Genomic DNA, 24,343 nt, shown 5'->3' on the forward strand with positions numbered 1-24,343 from the left:
CCCACACTCCAATCTCCCTGTGGTCCCAGTAGCCACACTCCAATCTCCCTGTGGCCCCAGTTCCCACACTGCAATCTCCTTGTGGCCCCAGATCCCACACTCCGATCTCCCTGTGGTCCCAGTCCCCACACTCCAATCTCCCTGTGGTCCCAGTCCCCACAATCCAATCTCCCTGTGGTCCCCGTCCCCACACTCCAATCTCCCTGTGGCCCCAGATACCACACTCCAATCTCCCTGTGGTCCCAGTAGCCACACTCCAATCTCCCTGTGGCCGCAGTTCCCACACTGCAATCTCCTTGTGGCCCCAGATCCCACACTCCGATCTCCCTGTGGTCCCAGTCCCCACACTGCAATCTCCCTGTGGTCCCAGTCCCCACACTCCAATCTCCCTGTGGTCCCCGTCCCCACACTCCAATCTCCCTGTGGCCCCAGATCCCACACTCCCATCTCCTTGTGGCCCCAGATCATTCACTCCAATCTCCATGTGGCCCCAGATCCCACACTGCAATCTCCCTGTGACCCCAGTTCCACACTCCAATCTCCCTGCGGCCCCTGTTCCCACACTCCAGTCTCACTGTGGCCCCTGTTCCCAATCTCCAGCCTCATTGTGGCCCCAATTTACATAGACCCGTCTCATTGTGGCCCCCGTTCTCACACACCAATCTCCCAGTGGACCCAGTTCCCACACTCCAACCTCCCTGTGGACGCAGTTCCCACACTCCAATGTCCCTTTGGCCACAGTTCTCACACTCCAGTCTCCCTGTGGCCCCAGTTCACACACTCCAATCTTACTGCAGCTCTGTTCTGACACTCCAAAAGCCCTGTGGCCCCAGATCCCACACTCCAGTGACCCTTTGGAACCAGTTCCCACACTCCCATCACACTGTGGCTACAACTCACACACTTCAATCTCACTGTAGACCCCGTTCTCACACTCCAGTCTCCCTGTGGCCCCAGTTCACACACTCCAATCTTCCAGTGACCCCAGTTCCACACTCCAATCTCCCTGCGGCCCCAGTTCCCACACTCCAGTCTCACTGTGGCCCCTGTTCCCAATCTCCAGCCTCATTGTGGCCCCCGTTTACGTAGACCTGTCTCATTGTGGCCCCCGTTCTCACACACCAATCTCCCAGTGGACCCAGTTCCCACACTCCAACCTCCCTGTGGACGCAGTTCCCACACTCCAATGTTCCTTTGGCCTCAGTTCTCACACTCCAGTCTCCCTATGGCCCCAGTTCCCACACTCCAGTCTCACTGTGGCCCCAGTTCACACACTCCAATCTTACTGCAGCTCTGTTCTGACACTCCAAAAGCCCTGTGGCCCCAGATCCCACGCTCCAGTGTCCCTTTGGAACCAGTTCCCACACTCCCATCACACTGTGGCTCCAGCTCAAACACTTCAGTCTCACTGTCGACCCCGTTCTCACACTCCAGTCTCCCTGTGGCCCCAGGTCACACACTCCAATTTTCCAGTGACCCCAGTTCCACACTAAAATCTCCCTGCGGTCCCAATTCTCACACTCCAGTCACACTGTGGCCCCTGTTCCCAATCTCCAGCCTCATTGTAGCCCCCGTTTACATAGACCCGTCTCATTGTGGCCCCCGTTCTCACACACCAATCTCCCAGTGGACCCAGTTCCCACACTCCAACCTCCCTGTGGATGCATTTCCCACACTCCAATGTCCCTTTGGCCTCAGTTCTCACACTCCAGTCTCCCTGTGGCCCCAGTTCCCACACTCCAATCTTCCAGTGACCCCAGTTCCACACTCCAATCTCCCTGCGGCCCCAGTTCCCACACACCAATCTCCCTGTGGTTCCAGTCCCCACACTCCAAACTTCCTGTGGCCCCAGATCCAACACTTCAATCTCCCTGTGGCCCCAGTTCCCACACTCCAATCTCCTGATAGCCCCCGTTCCCACACTCCAGTCTCTCTGTCGCCCCAGTTCCCACACTCCAATCTCCCTGTGGCCCCAGTTGCCACACTCCAATCAACCTGTGGCCCCAGAACCCACACTCCAATCTCCCTGTGGCCCCAGATCCCATGCTCCAATCTCCCTGTGACCCGAGTTGCCACACTCCAATCTCCTTATGGCCCCAGTTCCCACACTCCCATCACACTGTAGCTCCAGCTCACACACTTCAGTCTCACTGTAGACCCCGTTCTCACACTCCAGTCTCCCTGTGGCCCCAGTTCACACACTCCAATCTTCCAGTGACCCCAGTAACACACTCCAACCTCCCTGCGGCCCCAGTTCCCACACTCCAGTCTCACTGTGGCCCCTGTTCCCAATCTCCAGCCTCATTGTGGCCCCCGTTTACATAGACCCGTCTCATTGTGGCCCCCGTTCTCACACACCAATCACCCAGTGGATTCAGTTCCCACACTCCAACATCCCTGTGGACGCAGTTCCCACACTCCAATGTCCCTTTGGCCTCAGTTCTCACACTCCAGTCTCCCTGTGGCCCCAGTTCCCACACTCCAATCTTCCTGTGACCCCAGTTCCACACTCCAATCTCCCTGCGGCCCCAGTTCCCACACTCCAGCCTCATTGTGACCCCCGTTTACATAGTCCCGTCTCATTGTGGCCCCAGTTCTCACACACCAATCTCCCAGTGCACCCAGTTCCACAAGCCAGTCTAAGGGTGGCCCCCGTTTCCCACACTCCAATCTCCCTGTGGCCCCAGATCCCACACTGCAGATCTCCCTGTGGTCCCAGATCCCACACTCCAATCTCCCTGTGGCCCCAGATCCCACACTCCAGTCACTCTGTCACCCCAGATCCCACATTCTAATCTCCCTGTGGCCCCAGAACCCACACTACAATCGCCCTGTAGCCCCTGTTGCCACACTCCAATCTCCCTGTGGTTCCAGTCCGCACACTCGAAACTTCCTGTGGCCCCAGATCCAACAATTCAATCTCCCTGTGGCCCCAGTTCCCACACTCCAATCTCCCGATGGCCCCCGTTCCCACACTCCAGTCACTCTGTCGCCCCAGTTCCCACACTCCAATCTCCCTGTGGCCCCAGTTCCCACACTCCAATCTCCCGATGGCCCCCGTTCCCACACTCCAGTCACTCTGTCGCCCCAGTTCCCACACTCCAATCTCCCTGTGGCCCCAGTTGCCACACTCCAATCTCCGTGTGGCCCAAGATTCCACACTCCAATCACACTGTGGCCCCAGTTCCCACACTCCAATCTCACTGTCGCCCCAGTTCCCACACTCCAATCAACCTGTGGCCCCAGAACCCACACTCCAATCTCCTTATGGCCCCAGTTCCCACACTCCCATCACACTGTGGCTCCAGCTCACACACGTCAGTCTCACTGTAGACCCCGTTCTCACACTCCAGTCTCCCTGTGACCCCAGTTCACACACTCCAATCTTCCAGTGACCCCAGTTCCACACTACAATCTCCTTGCGGCCCCAGTTCCCACACTCCAGTCTCAAGTGTGGCCGCTGTTCCTAATCTCCAGCCTCATTGTGGCCCCCGTTTACATAGACCCGTCTCATTTTGGCCCCTGTTCTCACACACCAATCTCCCAGTGGACCCAGTTCCCACACTCCAACCTCCCTGTGGACGCATTTCCCACACTCCAATGGTGCTTTGGCCTCAGTTCTCACACTCCAGTCTCCCTGTGGCCCCAGTTCACACACTCCAATCTTACTGCAGCTCTGTTCTGACACTCCAAAAGCCCTGTGGCCCCAGATCCCACACTCCAATCTCCCTGTGGCCCCTGTTGCCACACTCCAATCTCGCTGTGGTTCCAGTCCCCACACTCCAAAATTCCTGTGGCCCCAGATCCAACACTTCAATCTCTCTGTGGCCCCAGTTCCCACACTCGAATCTCCCTATAGCCCCCGTTCCCACACTCCAGTCTCTCTGTCGCCCCAGTTCCCACACTCCAATCTCCCTGTGGCCCCAGTCCCAACACTCCAATCTCCCAGTGGACCTAGATCCCACACTCCAATCTCCCTGAGGCCCCAGATCCCACACTCCAATCTCCCTGTGGTCCCCAGCTCCCACAGTGCAATCTCCTTGTGGCCCCAGATCATTCACTCCAATCTCCCTGTGGCCCCAGATCCCACACTGCAATATCCCTGTGACCCCAGTTCCACACTCCAATCTCCCTGCGGCCCCAGTTCCCACACTCCAGTCTCACTGTGGCCCCTGTTCCCAATCTCCAGCCTCATTGTGGCCCCCGTTTACATAGACCCGTCTCATTGTTGCCCCCGTTCTCACACACCAATCTCCCAGTGTACCCAGTTCCCACACTCCAACCTCCCTGTGGACGCAGTTCCCACACTCCAATGTCCCTTTGGCCTCAGTTCTCACACTCCAGTCTCCCTGTGGCCCCAGTTCACACACTCCAATCTTACTGCAGCTCTGTTCTGACACTCCAAAAGCCCTGTGGCCCCAGATCCCACACTCCAGTGTCCCTTTGGAACCAGTTCCCACACTCCAATCACCCTGTAGCCCCAGATCCCACACTTCCATCTCACTGTGGCCCAGTTCCTACACACCAATCTCCCTGTGGCCCCTGTTGCCACCTTCCAATCTCCCTGTCGTTCCAGTCCCTACACTCCAAACTTCCTGTGGCCCCAGATCCAACACTTCAATCTCTCTGTGGCCCCAGTTCCCACACTCAAATCTCCCTATAGCCCCCGTTCCCACACTCCAGTCTCTCTGTCGCCCCAGTTCCCACACTCCAATCTCCCTGTGGCCCCAGTCCCATCACTACAATCTCCCTGTGGCCCCAGATCCCACACTCCAATCTCCCTGTGGTCCTCATCCCCACACTCCAATCTCCCTGTGGCCCCAGATCCCGCACTCCAATCTCCCTGTGGCTCCAGATCCCACACTCTAAACTCCCTGTGGCCCCAGATCGCACACTGCAATCTCCCTGTGGCCCCAGATCCCACACTGCAATCTCCCTGTTGTCCCAGATCCCACACTCCAATCTCCATGTGGCCCCAGTTGCCACACTCCAATCAACCTGTGGCCCCAGAACCCACACTCCAATCTCCATGTGGCCCCAGATCATTCACTCCAATCTCCATGTGGCCCCAGATCCCACACTGCAATCTCCCTGTGACCCCAGTTCCACACTCCAATCTCCCTGTGGCCCCAGATCCCACACTCCAGTGTCCCTTTGGAACCAGTTCCCACACTCCCATCACACTGTGGCTCCAACTCACACACTTCAGTCTCACTGTAGACCCCGTTCTCACACTCCAGTCTCCCTGTGGCCCCAGTTCACACACTCCAATCTTCCAGTGACCCCAGTTCCCACACTCCAGTCTCACTGTGGCCCCTGTTCCCAATCTCCAGCCTCATTGTGGCCCCCGTTTACGTAGACCCGTCTCATTGTGGCCCCCGTTCTCACATACCAATCTGCCAGTGGACCCAGTTCCCACACTCCAACCTCCCTGTGGACGCAGTTCCCACACTCCAATGTCCCTTTGGCCTCAGTTCTCACACTCCAGTCTCCCTGTGGCCCCAGTTCACACACTCCAATCTTACTGCAGCTCTGTTCTGACACTCCAAAAGCCCTGTGGACCCAGTTCCCACACTCCAACCTCCCTGTGGACGCAGTTCCCACACTGCAATGTCCCTTTGGCCCCAGTTGCCACACTCCAATCAACCTGTGGCCCCAGAACCCACACTCCAATCTCCCTGTGGCCCCAGATCCCACACTCCAATCTCCATGTGACCCGAGTTGCCACACTCCAATCTCCTTATGGCCCCAGTTCCCACACTCCCATCACACTGTAGCTCCAGCTCACACACTTCAGTCTCACTGTAGACCCAGTTCTCACACTCCAGTCTCACTGTGGCCCCAGTTCACACACTCCAATCTTTCAGTGACCCCAGTTCCACACTCCAATCTCCCTGTGGCCCCAGTTCCCACACTCCAGTCTCACTGTGGCCCCTGTTCCCAATCTCCAGCCTCATTGTGGCCCCCGTTTACATAGACCCGTCTCATTGTGGCCCCCGTTCTCACACACCAATCTCCCAGTGGACCCAGTTCCCACACTCCAACCTCCCTGTGGACGCAGTTCCCACACACCAATGTCCCTTTGGCCTCAGTTCTCACACTCCAGTCTCCCTGTGGCCCCAGTTCCCACACTCCAATCTTCCTGTGACCTCAGTTCCACACTCCAATCTCCCTGCGGCCCCAGTTCACACACTCCAGTGTCACTGTGGCCTGTGTTCCCACACTCCAGCCTCATTGTGGCCCCCGTTTACATAGTCCCGTCTCATTGTGGCCCCATTTCTCACACACCAATCTCCCAGTGGACCCAGTTCCACAAGCCAGTCTAAGGGTGGCCCCCGTTTCCCACACTCCAATCTCCCTGTGGCCGCAGATCCCACACTCCAATCTCCCTGTGGCCCCAGATCCCACACTCCAATCTCCCTGTGGCCCCAGATCCCACACTGCAATCTCCCAGTGGCCCCAAATCCCACACTGCAATCTCCCTGTGGTCCCAGATCCCACACTCCAATCTCCCTGTGGCCCCAGATCCCACACTCCAGTCACTCTGTCACCCCAGATCCCACACTCTAATCTCCCTGTGGCCCCAGATCCCACACTACAATCGCCCTGTAGCCCCAGACACCACACTTCCATCTCACTGTGGACCCAGTTCCCACACTCCAATCTCCCTGTGGCCCCTGTTGCCACACTCCAATCTCCCTGTGGTTCCAGTCCGCACACTCCAAACTTCCTGTGGCCCCAGATCCAACAATTCAATCTCCCTGTGGCCCCAGTTCCCACACTCCAATCTCCCGATAGCCCCCGTTCCCACACTCCAGTCTCTCTGTCGCCCCAGTTCCCACACTCCAATCTCCCTGTGGCCCCAGTTGCCACACTCCAATCTCCGTGTGGCCCCAGATTCCACACTCCAATCACACTGTGGCCCCAGTTCCCACACTCCAATCTCACTGTCGCCCCAGTTCCCACACTCCAATAAACCTGTGGCCCCAGAACCCTCACTCCAATCTCCCTGTGGCCCCAGATCCCACACTTCAATCTCCCTGTGGCCCGAGTTGCCACACTCCCATCACACTGTGGCTCCAGCTCACACACTTCAGTCTCACTGTAGACCCCATTCTCACACTCCAGTCTCCCTGTGGCCCCAGTTCACACACTCCAATCTTCCAGTGACCCCAGTTCCACACTCCAATCTCCTTGCGGCCCCAGTTCCCACACTCCAGTCTCAGTGTGGCCGCTGTTCCTAATCTCCAGCCTCATTGTGGCCCCCGTTTACATAGACCCGTCTCATTTTGGCCCCTGTTCTCACACACCAATCTCCCAGTGGACCCAGTTCCCACACTCCAACCTCCCTGTGGACGCATTTCCCACACTCCAATGGTCCTTTGGCCTCAGTTCTCACACCCAGTCTCCCTGTGGCCCCAGTTCACACACTCCAATCTTACTGTAGCTCTGTTCTGACACTCCAAAATCCCTGTAGCCCCAGATCCCACACTTCCATCACACTGTGGCCCAGTTCCTAAACTCCAATCTCCCTGTGGCCCCTGTTGCCACACTCCAATCTCCCTGTGGTTCCAGTCCCCACACTCCAAACTTCCTGTGGCCCCAGATCCAACACTTCAATCTCTCTGTGGCCCCAGTTCCCACACTCGAATCTCCCTATAGCCCCCGTTCCCACACTCCAGTCTCTCTGTCGCCGCAGTTCCCACACTCCAATCTCCCTGTGGCCCCAGTCCCAACACTCCAATCTCCCAGTGGACCCAGATCCCACACTCCAATCTCCCTGAGGCCCCAGATCCCACACTCCAATCTCCCTGTGACCCCAGTTCCACACTCCAATCTCCCTGCGGCCCCAGTTCGCACACTCCAATCTCCCTGTGGCCCCAGTTGCCACACTCCAATCAACCTGTGGCCCCAGAACCCACACTCCAATCTCCCTGTGGCCCCAGATCCCACGCTCCAATCTCCCTGTGACCCGAGTTGCCACACTCCAATCTCCTTATGGCCCCTGTTCCCACACTCCCATCACACTGTAGCTCCAGCTCACACACTTCAGTCTCACTGTAGACCCCGTTCTCACACTCCAGTCTCCCTGTGGCCCCAGTTCACACACTCCAATCTTCCAGTGACCCCAGTAACACACTCCAACCTCCCTGCGGCCCCAGTTCCCACACTCCAGTCTCACTGTGGCCCCTGTTCCCAATCTCCAGCCTCATTGTGGCCCCCGTTTACATAGACCCGTCTCATTGTGGCCCCCGTTCTCACACACCAATCACCCAGTGGATTCAGTTCCCACACTCCAACATCCCTGTGGACGCAGTTCCCACACTCCAATGTCCCTTTGGCCTCAGTTCTCACACTCCAGTCTCCCTGTGGCCCCAGTTCCCACACTCCAATCTTCCTGTGACCCCAGTTCCACACTCCAATCTCCCTGCGGCCCCAGTTCCCACACTCCAGCCTCATTGTGACCCCCGTTTACATAGTCCCGTCTCATTGTGGCCCCAGTTCTCACACACCAATCTCCCAGTGCACCCAGTTCCACAAGCCAGTCTAAGGGTGGCCCCCGTTTCCCACACTCCAATCTCCCTGTGGCCCCAGATCCCACACTGCAGATCTCCCTGTGGTCCCAGATCCCACACTCCAATCTCCCTGTGGCCCCAGATCCCACACTCCAGTCACTCTGTCACCCCAGATCCCACATTCTAATCTCCCTGTGGCCCCAGAACCCACACTACAATCGCCCTGTAGCCCCTGTTGCCACACTCCAATCTCCCTGTGGTTCCAGTCCGCACACTCGAAACTTCCTGTGGCCCCAGATCCAACAATTCAATCTCCCTGTGGCCCCAGTTCCCACACTCCAATCTCCCGATGGCCCCCGTTCCCACACTCCAGTCACTCTGTCGCCCCAGTTCCCACACTCCAATCTCCCTGTGGCCCCAGTTCCCACACTCCAATCTCCCGATGGCCCCCGTTCCCACACTCCAGTCACTCTGTCGCCCCAGTTCCCACACTCCAATCTCCCTGTGGCCCCAGTTGCCACACTCCAATCTCCGTGTGGCCCAAGATTCCACACTCCAATCACACTGTGGCCCCAGTTCCCACACTCCAATCTCACTGTCGCCCCAGTTCCCACACTCCAATCAACCTGTGGCCCCAGAACCCACACTCCAATCTCCTTATGGCCCCAGTTCCCACACTCCCATCACACTGTGGCTCCAGCTCACACACGTCAGTCTCACTGTAGACCCCGTTCTCACACTCCAGTCTCCCTGTGGCCCCAGTTCACACACTCCAATCTTCCAGTGACCCCAGTTCCACACTACAATCTCCTTGCGGCCCCAGTTCCCACACTCCAGTCTCAGTGTGGCCGCTGTTCCTAATCTCCAGCCTCATTGTGGCCCCCGTTTACATAGACCCGTCTCATTTTGGCCCCTGTTCTCACACACCAATCTCCCAGTGGACCCAGTTCCCACACTCCAACCTCCCTGTGGACGCATTTCCCACACTCCAATGGTGCTTTGGCCTCAGTTCTCACACTCCAGTCTCCCTGTGGCCCCAGTTCACACACTCCAATCTTACTGCAGCTCTGTTCTGACACTCCAAAAGCCCTGTGGCCCCAGATCCCACACTCCAATCTCCCTGTGGCCCCTGTTGCCACACTCCAATCTCGCTGTGGTTCCAGTCCCCACACTCCAAAATTCCTGTGGCCCCAGATCCAACACTTCAATCTCTCTGTGGCCCCAGTTCCCACACTCGAATCTCCCTATAGCCCCCGTTCCCACACTCCAGTCTCTCTGTCGCCCCAGTTCCCACACTCCAATCTCCCTGTGGCCCCAGTCCCAACACTCCAATCTCCCAGTGGACCTAGATCCCACACTCCAATCTCCCTGAGGCCCCAGATCCCACACTCCAATCTCCCTGTGGTCCCCAGCTCCCACAGTGCAATCTCCTTGTGGCCCCAGATCATTCACTCCAATCTCCCTGTGGCCCCAGATCCCACACTGCAATATCCCTGTGACCCCAGTTCCACACTCCAATCTCCCTGCGGCCCCAGTTCCCACACTCCAGTCTCACTGTGGCCCCTGTTCCCAATCTCCAGCCTCATTGTGGCCCCCGTTTACATAGACCCGTCTCATTGTTGCCCCCGTTCTCACACACCAATCTCCCAGTGTACCCAGTTCCCACACTCCAACCTCCCTGTGGACGCAGTTCCCACACTCCAATGTCCCTTTGGCCTCAGTTCTCACACTCCAGTCTCCCTGTGGCCCCAGTTCACACACTCCAATCTTACTGCAGCTCTGTTCTGACACTCCAAAAGCCCTGTGGCCCCAGATCCCACACTCCAGTGTCCCTTTGGAACCAGTTCCCACACTCCAATCACCCTGTAGCCCCAGATCCCACACTTCCATCTCACTGTGGCCCAGTTCCTACACACCAATCTCCCTGTGGCCCCTGTTGCCACCTTCCAATCTCCCTGTCGTTCCAGTCCCTACACTCCAAACTTCCTGTGGCCCCAGATCCAACACTTCAATCTCTCTGTGGCCCCAGTTCCCACACTCAAATCTCCCTATAGCCCCCGTTCCCACACTCCAGTCTCTCTGTCGCCCCAGTTCCCACACTCCAATCTCCCTGTGGCCCCAGTCCCATCACTACAATCTCCCTGTGGCCCCAGATCCCACACTCCAATCTCCCTGTGGTCCTCATCCCCACACTCCAATCTCCCTGTGGCCCCAGATCCCGCACTCCAATCTCCCTGTGGCTCCAGATCCCACACTCCAAACTCCCTGTGGCCCCAGATCGCACACTGCAATCTCCCTGTGGCCCCAGATCCCACACTGCAATCTCCATGTTGTCCCAGATCCCACACTCCAATCTCCATGTGGCCCCAGATCCCACACTCAAATCTCCCTGTGGCCCCAGATCCCACACTCCAATCTCCCTGTGGCCCCAGATCCCACATTCCAATCTCCCTGTGGCCGCAGATCCCACACTCCAATCTCCCTGTGGCCCCAGATCCCACACTCTTATCTCCTTGTGGCCCCAGATCCCACACTCCAATCTCCCTGTTGTCCCCAGATCCCAGACTGCAATCTCCCTGTGGCCCCAGTTCACACACTCCAATCTCCCTGTGGTCCCAGTCCCTACACTCCAATCTCCCTGTGGCGCCATATCCCACACTCCAATCTCCCTGTGGCCCCAGATCCCACACTCCAATCTCCCTGTGGTCCCCAGATCCCACACTGCAATCTCCTTGTGGCCCCAGATCATACACTCCAATCTCCCTGTGGCCCCAGAACCCACACTGCAATCTCCCTGTGGCCCCGGATCCCACAGTCCAATCTCCCTGTGGTCCCAGTCCGCAGACTCCTATCTCCCTGTGGTCCCCGTCCCCACACTCCAATCTCCCTGTGGCCCCAGTTCCCACACTGCAATCTCCCTGTGGCCCCAGATCCCACACTCCAATCTCCTTGTGGCCCCAGATCCCACACTCCAATGTCCCTGTGGTCCCCAGATCCCACAGTGCAATCTCCTTGTGGCCCCAGATCCCACACTCCAATCTCCCTGTGGCCCCAGATCCCAGACTGCAATCTCCCTGTGGCTCCAGTCCCACACTGCAATCTCCCTGTGGCCCCAGTTCCCACACGCCAATCTCCCTGTGGCCCCTGATCCCACACTCCAATCCCTCTGTCGCCCCAGTTCCCACACTCCAGTCTCTCTGTGGCACGAGTTGCCACACTCCAGTCACACTGTGGCCCAATATCCCACACTCCAATCTCCCTTTGGCCCCAGATCCCACCCTCCAATCTCCCTGTGGCCCCAGATCCCACACTCCAATCTCCCTGTGGCCCCAGATCCCACACTCCAATCTCCCTGTGGCCCTAGATCCCACACTCCAATCTCCCTGTGGCCCTAGATCCAACACTCCAATCTCCCTGTTGCCCCAGATCCCACACTGCAATCTCCCTGTGGCCCCAGATCCCACAGTCCAATCTCCCTGTGGCCCCAGATCCCACACTCCAATCTCCCTGTGGTCCCAGATCCCACACTCCAATCACCCTGTGGCCCCAGAACCCACACTCCAATCACCCTGTGGCCCCAGATCCCACACTCCAATCTCCCTGTGGCCCCAGATCCCACACTCCAATCTCCCTGTGGTCCCAGGTCCCACACTCCACTCTTTCTGTGGCCCCAGATCCCACACTTCAATCTCCCTGTGGCCACAGTTCCCACACTCCAATCTCCCTGTGGCCCCAGTTCCCACAGTCCAATCTCCCTGTGGTCCCCGTCCCCACACTGCAATCTCCCTGTGGCCCCAGATCACACACTCCAATCTCCATGTGGCTCCAGTTCCCACACTCCAAACCCCCTGTGGCCACAGTTCCCACACTCCAATCTCCCTGTGGCCCCAGTTCCCACACTTCAATCTCCCTGTGGCCCCAGTTCCCACACTCCAATCTCCCTGTGGCCCCAGATCCCACTCTCCAATCCCTCTGTGGACTCAGTTCCCAAACTCCAATCTCCCTGTGGCCCCAGATCCCACACTCCAAACTCCCTGTGGTCCCAGTCCCCACACTCCAAACTCTCTGTGACCCCAGGTCCCACACTCCACTCTTTCTGTGGCCCCAGATCCCACACTTCAATCTCCCTGTGGCCCCTGTTCCCACACTCCAATCTCCCTATGGCCCCAGTTGCCACACTCCAATCTCCCTGTGGCCCCAGATCCCACACTCCAATCTCCCTGTGGTCCCAGATCCCATACTCCAATCACCCTGTGGCCCCAGATCTCACACTCCAATCTCCCTGTGGCCCCAGATCCCACAGTCCAATCTCCCTGTGGCCCCAGATCTCACACTCCAATCTCCCTGTGGCCCCAGATCCCACAGTCCAATCTCCCTGTGGCCCCAGATCCCACAGTCCAATCTCCCTGTGGCCCCAGATCCCACACTCCAATCTCCCTGTTGCACCAGATCCCACACTGCAATCTCCTTGTGGCCCGAGATCATACACTCCAATCTCCCTGTGGCCCCAGAACCCACACTGCAATCTCCCTGTGACCCCGGATCCCACACTCCAATCTCCCTGTGGTCCCAGTCCCCAGACTCCAATCTCCCTGTGGCCCCAGTTCCCACACTCCAATCATCCTGTGGTCCCCGTCCCCACACTCCAATCTCCCTGTGGTCCCAGTTTCCACACTACAATCTCCCTGTTGCCCCAGTTCCCACACTGCAATCTCCCTGTGGCCCCAGTTCCCACACTCTAGTCTCCCTGTGGCCCCAGTTCCCACACTCCAATCTCCCTGTCGCCCCAGATCCCGCACTTCAATCTCCCTGTGGCCCCAGTTCCCACACTCCAATCCCCCTGTGGCCTCAGTTCCCACACTACAATCTCCCTGTGGCCCCAGTTCCCACACTCCAATCTCCCTGTGGTCCCAGTCCCCACACTCCAAAATTCCTGTGGCCCCAGATCCAACACTTCAATCTCTCTGTGGCCCCAGTTCCCACACTCGAATCTCACTATAGCCCCCGTTCCCACACTCCAGTCTCTCTGTCGCCCCAGTTCCCACACTCCAATCTCCCTGTGGCCCCAGTCCCAACACTCCAATCTCCCAGTGGACCCAGATCCCACACTCCAATCTCCCTGAGGCCCCAGATCCCACACTTCAATCTCCCTGTGGACCCCAGATCCCACAGTGCAATCTCCTTGTGGCCCCAGATCATTCACTCCAATCTCCGTGGCCCCAGATCCCACACTGCAATCTCCCTGTGACCCCAGTTCCACACTCCAATCTCCCTGCGGCCCCAGTTCCCACACTCCAGTCTCACTGTGGCCCCTGTTCCCAATCTCCAGCCTCATTGTGGCCCCCGTTTACATAGACCCGTCTCATTGTGGCCCCCGTTCTCACACACCAATCTCCCAGTGTACCCAGTTCCCACACTCCAACCTCCCTGTGGACGCAGTTCCCACACTCCAATGTCCCTTTGGCCTCAGTTCTCACACTCCAGTCTCCCTGTGGCCCCAGTTCACACACTCCAATCTTACTGCAGCTCTGTTCTGACACTCCAAAAGCCCTGTGGCCCCAGATCCCACAGTCCAGTGTCCCTTTGGAACCAGTTCCCACACTCCAATCGCCCTGTAGCCCCAGATCCCACACTTCTATCTCACTGTGGCCCAGTTCCTACACACCAATCTCCCTGTGGCCCCTGTTGCCACACTCCAATCTCCCTGTCGTTCCAGTCCCTACACTCCAAACTTCCTGTGGCCCCAGATCCAACACTTCAATCTCTCTGTGGCCCCAGTTCCCACACTCAAATCTCCCTATAGCCCCCGTTCCCACACTCCAGTCTCTCTGTCGCCCCAGTTCCCACACTCCAATCTCCCTGTGGCCCCAGTTTCCACACTGCAATCTCCTTGTGGCCCCAGATCCCACACTCCGATCTCCCTGTTGTCCCAGTCCCCACACTACATTCTCCCTGTGGTCCTCATCCCCACACTCCAATCTCCCTGTGGCCCCAGATCCCACACTCCAATCTCCCTGTGGTCCCAGATCCCACACTCCAATCACCCTGTGGCCCCAGAACCCACACTCCAATCACCCTGTGGCCCCAGATCCCACACTCAAATCTCCCTATAGCCCCCGTTCCCACACTCCAGTCTCTCTGTCGCCCCAGTATCCACACTCCAATCTCCCTGTGGCCCCAGTTTCCACACTGCAATCTCCTTGTGGCCCCAGATCCCACACTCCGATCTCCCTGTGGTCCCAGTCCCCACACTACAATCTCCCTGTGGTCCTCATCCCCACACTCCAATCTCCCTGTGGCCCCAGATCCCACACTCCAATCTCCCTGTGGTCCCAGATCCCACACTCCAATCACCCTGTGGCCCCAGAACCCACACTCCAATCACCCTGTCGCCCCAGATCCCACACTCCAATCTCCCTGTGGCCCCAGATCCCACACTCCAATCTCCCTGTGGTCCCAGGTCCCACACTCCACTCTTTCTGTGGCCCCAGATCCCACACTTCAATCTCCCTGTGGCCACAGTTCCCACACTCCAATCTCCCTGTGGCCCCAGTTCCCACAGTCCAATCTCCCTGTGGTCCCCGTCCCCACACTGCAATCTCCCTGTGGCCCCAGATCACACACTCCAATCTCCCTGTGGCCCCAGTTCCCACACTCCAAACCCCCTGTGGCCACAGTTCCCACACTTCAATCTCCCTGTGGTCCCCAGTCCCAACACTCCAATCTCCCAGTGGACCTAGATCCCACACTCCAATCTCCCTGAGGCCCCAGATCCCACACTCCAATCTCCCTGTGGTCCCCAGCTCCCACAGTGCAATCTCCTTGTGGCCCCAGATCATTCACTCCAATCTCCCTGTGGCCCCAGATCCCACACTGCAATATCCCTGTGACCCCAGTTCCACACTCCAATCTCCCTGCGGCCCCAGTTCCCACACTCCAGTCTCACTGTGGCCCCTGTTCCCAATCTCCAGCCTCATTGTGGCCCCCGTTTACATAGACCCGTCTCATTGTTGCCCCCGTTCTCACACACCAATCTCCCAGTGTACCCAGTTCCCACACTCCAACCTCCCTGTGGACGCAGTTCCCACACTCCAATGTCCCTTTGGCCTCAGTTCTCACACTCCAGTCTCCCTGTGGCCCCAGTTCACACACTCCAATCTTACTGCAGCTCTGTTCTGACACTCCAAAAGCCCTGTGGCCCCAGATCCCACACTCCAGTGTCCCTTTGGAACCAGTTCCCACACTCCAATCACCCTGTAGCCCCAGATCCCACACTTCCATCTCACTGTGGCCCAGTTCCTACACACCAATCTCCCTGTGGCCCCTGTTGCCACCTTCCAATCTCCCTGTCGTTCCAGTCCCTACACTCCAAACTTCCTGTGGCCCCAGATCCAACACTTCAATCTCTCTGTGGCCCCAGTTCCCACACTCAAATCTCCCTATAGCCCCCGTTCCCACACTCCAGTCTCTCTGTCGCCCCAGTTCCCACACTCCAATCTCCCTGTGGCCCCAGTCCCATCACTACAATCTCCCTGTGGCCCCAGATCCCACACTCCAATCTCCCTGTGGTCCTCATCCCCACACTCCAATCTCCCTGTGGCCCCAGATCCCGCACTCCAATCTCCCTGTGGCTCCAGATCCCACACTCCAAACTCCCTGTGGCCCCAGATCGCACACTGCAATCTCCCTGTGGCCCCAGATCCCACACTGCAATCTCCCTGTTGTCCCAGATCCCACACTCCAATCTCCATGTGGCCCCAGATCCCACACTCAAATCTCCCTGTGGCCCCAGATCCCACACTCCAATCTCCCAGTGGCCCCAGATCCCACATTCCAATCTCCCTGTGGCCGCAGATCCCACACTCCAATCTCCCTGTGGCCCCAGATCCCACACTCTTATCTCCTTGTGGCCCCAGATCCCACACTCCAATCTCCCTGTTGTCCCCAGATCCCAGACTGCAATCTCCCTGTGGCCCCAGTTCACACACTCCAATCTCCCTGTGGTCCCAGTCCCTACACTCCAATCTCCCTGTGGCGCCATATCCCACACTCCAATCTCCCTGTGGCCCCAGATCCCACACTCCAATCTCCCTGTGGTCCCCACATCCCACACTGCAATCTCCTTGTGGCCCCAGATCATACACTCCAATCTCCCTGTGGCCCCAGAACCCACACTGCAATCTCCCTGTGGCCCCGGATCCCACAGTCCAATCTCCCTGTGGTCCCAGTCCGCAGACTCCTATCTCCCTGTGGTCCCCGTCCCCACACTCCAATCTCCCTGTGGCCCCAGTTCCCACACTGCAATCTCCCTGTGGCCCCAGATCCCACACTCCAATCTCCTTGTGGCCCCAGATCCCACATTCCAATGTCCCTGTGGTCCCCAGATCCCACAGTGCAATCTCCTTGTGGCCCCAGATCCCACACTCCAATCTCCCTGTGGCCCCAGATCCCAGACTGCAATCTCCCTGTGGCTCCAGTCCCACACTGCAATCTCCCTGTGGCCCCAGTTCCCACACGCCAATCTCCCTGTGGCCCCTGATCCCACACTCCAATCCCTCTGTCGCCCCAGTTCCCACACTCCAGTCTCTCTGTGGCACGAGTTGCCACACTCCAGTCACACTGTGGCCCAATATCCCACACTCCAATCTCCCTTTGGCCCCAGATCCCACCCTCCAATCTCCCTGTGGCCCCAGATCCCACACTCCAATCTCCCTGTGGCCCCAGATCCCACACTCCAATCTCCCTGTGGCCCTAGATCCCACACTCCAATCTCCCTGTGGCCCTAGATCCAACACTCCAATCTCCCTGTTGCCCCAGATCCCACACTGCAATCTCCCTGTGGCCCCAGATCCCACAGTCCAATCTCCCTGTGGCCCCAGATCCCACACTCCAATCTCCCTGTGGTCCCAGATCCCACACTCCAATCACCCTGTGGCCCCAGAACCCACACTCCAATCACCCTGTGGCCCCAGATCCCACACTCCAATCTCCCTGTGGCCCCAGATCCCACACTCCAATCTCCCTGTGGTCCCAGGTCCCACACTCCACTCTTTCTGTGGCCCCAGATCCCACACTTCAATCTCCCTGTGGCCACAGTTCCCACACTCCAATCTCCCTGTGGCCCCAGTTCCCACAGTCCAATCTCCCTGTGGTCCCCGTCCCCACACTGCAATCTCCCTGTGGCCCCAGATCACACACTCCAATCTCCATGTGGCTCCAGTTCCCACACTCCAAACCCCCTGTGGCCACAGTTCCCACACTCCAATCTCCCTGTGGCCCCAGTTCCCACACTTCAATCTCCCTGTGGCCCCAGTTCCCACACTCCAATCTCCCTGTGGCCCCAGATCCCACTCTCCAATCCCTCTGTGGACTCAGTTCCCAAACTCCAATCTCCCTGTGGCCCCAGATCCCACACTCCAAACTCCCTGTGGTCCCAGTCCCCACACTCCAAACTCTCTGTGACCCCAGGTCCCACACTCCACTCTTTCTGTGGCCCCAGATCCCACACTTCAATCTCCCTGTGGCCCCTGTTCCCACACTCCAATCTCCCTATGGCCCCAGTTGCCACACTCCAATCTCCCTGTGGCCCCAGATCCCACACTCCAATCTCCCTGTGGTCCCAGATCCCATACTCCAATCACCCTGTGGCCCCAGATCTCACACTCCAATCTCCCTGTGGCCCCAGATCCCACAGTCCAATCTCCCTGTGGCCCCAGATCTCACACTCCAATCTCCCTGTGGCCCCAGATCCCACAGTCCAATCTCCCTGTGGCCCCAGATCCCACAGTCCAATCTCCCTGTGGCCCCAGATCCCACACTCCAATCTCCCTGTTGCACCAGATCCCACACTGCAATCTCCTTGTGGCCCGAGATCATACACTCCAATCTCCCTGTGGCCCCAGAACCCACACTGCAATCTCCCTGTGACCCCGGATCCCACACTCCAATCTCCCTGTGGTCCCAGTCCCCAGACTCCAATCTCCCTGTGGCCCCAGTTCCCACACTCCAATCATCCTGTGGTCCCCGTCCCCACACTCCAATCTCCCTGTGGTCCCAGTTTCCACACTACAATCTCCCTGTTGCCCCAGTTCCCACACTGCAATCTCCCTGTGGCCCCAGTTCCCACACTCTAGTCTCCCTGTGGCCCCAGTTCCCACACTCCAATCTCCCTGTCGCCCCAGATCCCGCACTTCAATCTCCCTGTGGCCCCAGTTCCCACACTCCAATCCCCCTGTGGCCTCAGTTCCCACACTACAATCTCCCTGTGGCCCCAGTTCCCACACTCCAATCTCCCTGTGGTCCCAGTCCCCACACTCCAAAATTCCTGTGGCCCCAGATCCAACACTTCAATCTCTCTGTGGCCCCAGTTCCCACACTCGAATCTCACTATAGCCCCCGTTCCCACACTCCAGTCTCTCTGTCGCCCCAGTTCCCACACTCCAATCTCCCTGTGGCCCCAGTCCCAACACTCCAATCTCCCAGTGGACCCAGATCCCACACTCCAATCTCCCTGAGGCCCCAGATCCCACACTTCAATCTCCCTGTGGACCCCAGATCCCACAGTGCAATCTCCTTGTGGCCCCAGATCATTCACTCCAATCTCCGTGGCCCCAGATCCCACACTGCAATCTCCCTGTGACCCCAGTTCCACACTCCAATCTCCCTGCGGCCCCAGTTCCCACACTCCAGTCTCACTGTGGCCCCTGTTCCCAATCTCCAGCCTCATTGTGGCCCCCGTTTACATAGACCCGTCTCATTGTGGCCCCCGTTCTCACACACCAATCTCCCAGTGTACCCAGTTCCCACACTCCAACCTCCCTGTGGACGCAGTTCCCACACTCCAATGTCCCTTTGGCCTCAGTTCTCACACTCCAGTCTCCCTGTGGCCCCAGTTCACACACTCCAATCTTACTGCAGCTCTGTTCTGACACTCCAAAAGCCCTGTGGCCCCAGATCCCACAGTCCAGTGTCCCTTTGGAACCAGTTCCCACACTCCAATCGCCCTGTAGCCCCAGATCCCACACTTCTATCTCACTGTGGCCCAGTTCCTACACACCAATCTCCCTGTGGCCCCTGTTGCCACACTCCAATCTCCCTGTCGTTCCAGTCCCTACACTCCAAACTTCCTGTGGCCCCAGATCCAACACTTCAATCTCTCTGTGGCCCCAGTTCCCACACTCAAATCTCCCTATAGCCCCCGTTCCCACACTCCAGTCTCTCTGTCGCCCCAGTTCCCACACTCCAATCTCCCTGTGGCCCCAGTTTCCACACTGCAATCTCCTTGTGGCCCCAGATCCCACACTCCGATCTCCCTGTTGTCCCAGTCCCCACACTACATTCTCCCTGTGGTCCTCATCCCCACACTCCAATCTCCCTGTGGCCCCAGATCCCACACTCCAATCTCCCTGTGGTCCCAGATCCCACACTCCAATCACCCTGTGGCCCCAGAACCCACACTCCAATCACCCTGTGGCCCCAGATCCCACACTCAAATCTCCCTATAGCCCCCGTTCCCACACTCCAGTCTCTCTGTCGCCCCAGTATCCACACTCCAATCTCCCTGTGGCCCCAGTTTCCACACTGCAATCTCCTTGTGGCCCCAGATCCCACACTCCGATCTCCCTGTGGTCCCAGTCCCCACACTACAATCTCCCTGTGGTCCTCATCCCCACACTCCAATCTCCCTGTGGCCCCAGATCCCACACTCCAATCTCCCTGTGGTCCCAGATCCCACACTCCAATCACCCTGTGGCCCCAGAACCCACACTCCAATCACCCTGTCGCCCCAGATCCCACACTCCAATCTCCCTGTGGCCCCAGATCCCACACTCCAATCTCCCTGTGGTCCCAGGTCCCACACTCCACTCTTTCTGTGGCCCCAGATCCCACACTTCAATCTCCCTGTGGCCACAGTTCCCACACTCCAATCTCCCTGTGGCCCCAGTTCCCACAGTCCAATCTCCCTGTGGTCCCCGTCCCCACACTGCAATCTCCCTGTGGCCCCAGATCACACACTCCAATCTCCCTGTGGCCCCAGTTCCCACACTCCAAACCCCCTGTGGCCACAGTTCCCACACTTCAATCTCCCTGTGGTCCCCAGATCCCACAGTGCAATCTCCTTGTGGCCCCAGATCATTCACTCCAATCTCCCTGTGGCCCCAGATCCCACACTGCAATCTCCCTGTGACCCCAGTTCCACACTCCAATCTCCCTGCGGCCCCAGTTCCCACACTCCAGCCTCATTGTGGCCCCCGTTTACATAGACCCGTCTCATTGTGGCCCCCGTTCTCACACACCAATCTCCCAGTGTACCCAGTTCCCACACTCCAACCTCCCTGTGGACGCAGTTCCCACACTCCAATGTCCCTTTGGCCTCAGTTCTCACACTCCAGTCTCCCTGTGGCCCCAGTTCACACACTCCAATCTTACTGCAGCTCTGTTCTGACACTCCAAAAGCCCTGTGGCCCCAGATCCCACACTCCAGTGTCCCTTTGGAACCAGTTCCCACACTCCAATCGCCCTGTAGCCCCAGATCCCACACTTCTATCTCACTGTGGCCCAGTTCCTACACACCAATCTCCCTGTGGCCCCTGTTGCCACACTCCAATCTCCCTGTCGTTCCAGTCCCTACACTCCAAACTTCCTGTGGCCCCAGATCCAACACTTCAATCTCTCTGTGGCCCCAGTTCCCACACTCAAATCTCCCTATAGCCCCCGTTCCCACACTCCAGTCTCTCTGTCGCCCCAGTTCCCACACTCCAAACTCCCTGTGGCCCCAGTTTCCACACTGCAATCTCCTTGTGGCCCCAGATCCCACACTCCGATCTCCCTGTGGTCCCAGTCCCCACACTACAATCTCCCTGTGGTCCTCATCCCCACACTCCAAACTCCCTGTGGCCCCAGATCCCACACTCCAATCTCCCTGTGGTCCCAGATCCCACACTCCAATCACCCTGTGGCCCCAGAACCCACACTCCAATCACCCTGTGGCCCCAGATCCCACACTCAAATCTCCCTATAGCCCCCGTTCCCACACTCCAGTCTCTCTGTCGCCCCAGTAGCCACACTCCAATCTCCCTGTGGCCCCAGTTTCCACACTGCAATCTCCTTGTGGCCCCAGATCCCACACTCCGATCTCCCTGTGGTCCCAGTCCCCACACTACAATCTCCCTGTGGTCCTCATCCCCACACTCCAAGCTCCCTGTGGCCCCAGATCCCACACTCCAATCTCCCTGTGGTCCCAGATCCCACACTCCAATCACCCTGTGGCCCCAGAACCCACACTCCAATCACCCTGTGGCCCCAGATCCCACACTCCAATCTCCATGTGGCCCCAGATCCCACACTCCAATCTCCCTGTGGTCCCAGGTCCCACACTCCACTCTTTCTGTGGCCCCAGATCCCACACTTCAATCTCCCTGTGGCCACAGTTCCCACACTCCAATCTCCCTGTGGCCCCAGTTCCCACAGTCCAATCTCCCTGTGGTCCCCGTCCCCACACTGCAATCTCCCTGTGGCCCCAGATCACACACTCCAATCTCCCTGTGGCCCCAGTTCCCACACTCCAAACCCCCTGTGGCCACAGTTCCCACACTCCAATCTCCCTGTGGCCCCAGTTCCCACACTTCAATCTCCCTGTGGCCCCAGTTCCCACACTCCAATCTCCCTGTGGCCCCAGATCCCACACTCCAATCCCTCTGTGGACTCAGTTCCCAAACTCCAATCTCCCTGTGGCCCCAGATCCCACACTCCAAACTCCCTGTGGTCCCAGTCCCCACACTCCAAACTCTCTGTGACCCCAGGTCCCACACTCCACTCTTTCTGTGGCCCCAGATCCCACACTTCAATCTCCCTGTGGCCCCTGTTCCCACACTCCAATCTCCCTATGGCCCCAGTTGCCACACTCCAATCTCCCTGTGGCCCCAGATCCCACACTCCAATCTCCCTGTGGTCCCAGATCCCATACTCCAATCACCCTGTGGCCCCAGATCTCACACTCCAATCTCCCTGTGGCCCCAGATCCCACAGTCCAATCTCCCTGTGGCCCCAGATCTCACACTCCAATCTCCCTGTGGCCCCAGATCCCACAGTCCAATCTCCCTGTGGCCCCAGATCCCACAGTCCAATCTCCCTGTGACCCCAGATCCCACACTCCAATCTCCCTGTTGCACCAGATCCCACACTGCAATCTCCTTGTGGCCCGAGATCATACACTCCAATCTCCCTGTGGCCCCAGAACCCACACTGCAATCTCCCTGTGACCCCGGATCCCACACTCCAATCTCCCTGTGGTCCCAGTCCCCAGACTCCAATCTCCCTGTGGCCCCAGTTCCCACACTCCAATCTCCCTGTGGTCCCCGTCCCCACACTCCAATCTCCCTGTGGTCCCAGTTTCCACACTACAATCTCCCTGTTGCCCCAGTTCCCACACTGCAATCTCCCTGGGGCCCCAGTTCCCACACTCTAGTCTCCCTGTGGCCCCAGTTCCCACACTCCAATCTCCCTGTCGCCCCAGATCCCGCACTTCAATCTCCCTGTGGCCCCAGTTCCCACACTCCAATCCCCCTGTGGCCTCAGTTCCCACACTCCAATCTCCCTGTGGCCCCAGTTCCCACACTCCAATCTCCCTTTGGTCCCAGTCCCCACACTCCAAAATTCCTGTGGCCCCAGATCCAACACTTCAATCTCTCTGTGGCCCCAGTTCCCACACTCGAATCTCCCTATAGCCCCCGTTCCCACACTCCAGTCTCTCTGTCGCCCCAGTTCCCACACTCCAATCTCCCTGTGGCCCCAGTCCCAACACTCCAATCTCCCAGTGGACCCAGATCCCACACTCCAATCTCCCTGAGGCCCCAGATCCCACACTTCAATCTCCCTGTGGTCCCCAGATCCCACAGTGCAATCTCCTTGTGGCCCCAGATCATTCACTCCAATCTCCCTGTGGCCCCAGATCCCACACTGCAATCTCCCTGTGACCCCAGTTCCACACTCCAATCTCCCTGCGGCCCCAGTTCCCACACTCCAGTCTCACTGTGGCCCCTGTTCCCAATCTCCAGCCTCATTGTGGCCCCCGTTTACATAGACCCGTCTCATTGTGGCCCCCGTTCTCACACACCAATCTCCCAGTGTACCCAGTTCCCACACTCCAACCTCCCTGTGGACGCAGTTCCCACACTCCAATGTCCCTTTGGCCTCAGTTCTCACACTCCAGTCTCCCTGTGGCCCCAGTTCACACACTCCAATCTTACTGCAGCTCTGTTCTGACACTCCAAAAGCCCTGTGGCCCCAGATCCCACACTCCAGTGTCCCTTTGGAACCAGTTCCCACACTCCAATCGCCCTGTAGCCCCAGATCCCACACTTCTATCTCACTGTGGCCCAGTTCCTACACACCAATCTCCCTGTGGCCCCTGTTGCCACACTCCAATCTCCCTGTCGTTCCAGTCCCTACACTCCAAACTTCCTGTGGCCCCAGATCCAACACTTCAATCTCTCTGTGGCCCCAGTTCCCACACTCAAATCTCCCTATAGCCCCCGTTCCCACACTCCAGTCTCTCTGTCGCCCCAGTTCCCACACTCCAATCTCCCTGTGGCCCCAGATCCCACACTTCTATCTCACTGTGGCCCAGTTCCTACACAACAATCTCCCTGTGGCCCCAGTTCCCACACTCCAATGTCCCTTTGGCCTCAGTTCTCACACTCCAGTCTCCCTGTGGCCCCAGTTCACACACTCCAATCTTACTGCAGCTCTGTTCTGACACTCCAAAAGCCCTGTGGCCCCAGATCCCACACTTCTATCTCACTGTGGCCCAGTTCCTACACACCAAT

The 24,343-nt window shown here is 58.2% G+C and overlaps 1 protein-coding gene across 3 annotated transcripts in view; it reads right to left on the reverse strand.

The window, feature by feature from the left end:
• The window catches only part of myo16 (myosin XVI), a 1,004,680-nt gene that overhangs the window by 225,017 nt on the left and 755,320 nt on the right, over positions 1-24,343 (reverse strand). The window lies entirely within an intron of this gene.

The sequence above is a fragment of the Hemitrygon akajei genome, chromosome 4 (genome assembly GCF_048418815.1).
Source record: "Hemitrygon akajei chromosome 4, sHemAka1.3, whole genome shotgun sequence".
Lineage (NCBI taxonomy): Eukaryota > Metazoa > Chordata > Chondrichthyes > Myliobatiformes > Dasyatidae > Hemitrygon > Hemitrygon akajei.